The sequence below is a fragment of the Morone saxatilis genome, unplaced genomic scaffold (assembly GCF_004916995.1).
Source record: "Morone saxatilis isolate NCDOM2014 unplaced genomic scaffold, NCSU_SB_2.0 Contig11, whole genome shotgun sequence".
Taxonomy (NCBI): Eukaryota; Metazoa; Chordata; class Actinopteri; family Moronidae; genus Morone; species Morone saxatilis.
The window spans coordinates 8,263,236-8,264,918 of record NW_023339663.1 but is presented as its reverse complement, the minus strand read 5'-3'; the positions used below and the strand labels follow the sequence as shown (position 1 = coordinate 8,264,918).

Genomic DNA, 1,683 nt, shown 5'->3' with positions numbered 1-1,683 from the left:
TGTACATTTGTAAAATAAATATGGTGCTATATACAGATGTTATATATATATATATTGAACATTATGGCATGGGATATTGTTGTTGTTGTTGTTGTTAGCTCGTTATTCATTTATTTATTTATTATTAACTCGCTGTTATGATTTTAACTATTAATGACCAGTTACAGCTACAGATAATCACTCTCAGGTTCACTGGGTTCATTAAGCAGCATTTTTACTGCTATGTTATTTGGACATTATCTTTTTATGTACGTTTTTTTTATGATCCCAGAAACATTAAATCCCTCTCTTTCTCTCTTTTATATTTTTTTGTAATGTCTTTGTGGTAAATATTCTTAATAATGTAGGCTAATAAAAATGTAGACTGTATGAATTGCATGGATTCGATCCTTGTCATATGTAAAGAAATGATGTATGTAAAATATCAATAAATAAAACATACACCACGAAAGAGTACTACTTCATTGTATTCTTACATACTTAAACATATCAGATATTACAGGTTATAATAACTTAACTGTAAGTTGGTCTTTTTTTACATCTTGGAGTTTCGAGCAGTACTTGAAAGCCTCAGGAGTCATTCAAAACATGTGTTCAAAATTGGGAATCACGTGACAGCGGCAGATTCAAAAATGCATCTTAATATTTATAGGTTTATGGATGAAATGCTAACAGCATGGTACAAATGGCAGTAATGCTTGCAGTACACAAGAATGCTATACATCTCTATGTAGCACCTTTAAAATAAAGTTCAGCCACGGTTACACATTTAAAAGAAAATCATAGTTAAGCCTATTTATAATTGGCACCTATAGCAGAAACAAACATGTAAAAAAAGATTTTGACTTTTTATTTTTTTTCTGTCACTGGTTGTATATAGCCGCCTCCTAAAATACAAACAAAGTGATTTATGATAAAGGATGGGGGAAAAGAACATTGTGTATCCTATTTAATTGCCGATGCAAGGAAATGGAAAAAAACAACAACCAAAACCAAAAAACTGCTGGTTAGGCTTCACAAAATGCTGCAGACCACGCAGGCGCCACGACAGGTGCTTATCTTACCTGAATTAGCAAGACAAGTCAGTGGTTATGTTTTCGTCTTTCTATTTGCTGTGCAGTAGTATTTCATATTCTTCCAGAATTGAGTCAAGCCAACAGACAATGTGGGCCTATCTAGGCCTGCCAATGGTCTCCAGCCTCTTCACAGGCTATAGTCTGGTCTCTCTTTAGTGTTTCCATCCATGCGTTATTTTCCCACATATAGCCCACAGTAGACTAGTTATTAATCTGTTTTTCTCTTTGAAAGCAGGCTGTTGTTGGTCTACGATTTGTTTTCCCTATTTGTTTTTGTCTTTGATGGGAATTAAGGTTGTTTTCAGAATGACATTAGTCGTGTCAGTGAGAAACATCGCTCGGACAGTTCACTCACTGCGGCTGTTTGCGGATTTAGAAAGTCCATCTGGCACCGAGATGCTCAGGGTGTTATAGCGCGTCCGCACTCGCTCACTCAGATCTCATCTCCATGAGGCTTAAACATCCCGGGAAAAACAAAGTCAAGAGGTTAAAAATGCACAATGTTTCCTGTGTTTAGATCCATTCATTCAGACTGCGGCTAGTGTGGTCCTCTCTGTCTGCGTGGATGCTGTGAATGAATGAAGAGAGATGGATGGGCGGGCGGGCG

The 1,683-nt window shown here is 36.5% G+C and overlaps 1 protein-coding gene across 1 annotated transcript in view; it reads right to left on the bottom strand.

Annotated features, from left to right (window-relative positions):
• mapk6 (mitogen-activated protein kinase 6) overlaps positions 1–1,683 on the bottom strand; it is a 14,160-nt gene that overhangs the window by 10,592 nt on the left and 1,885 nt on the right. The window lies entirely within an intron of this gene.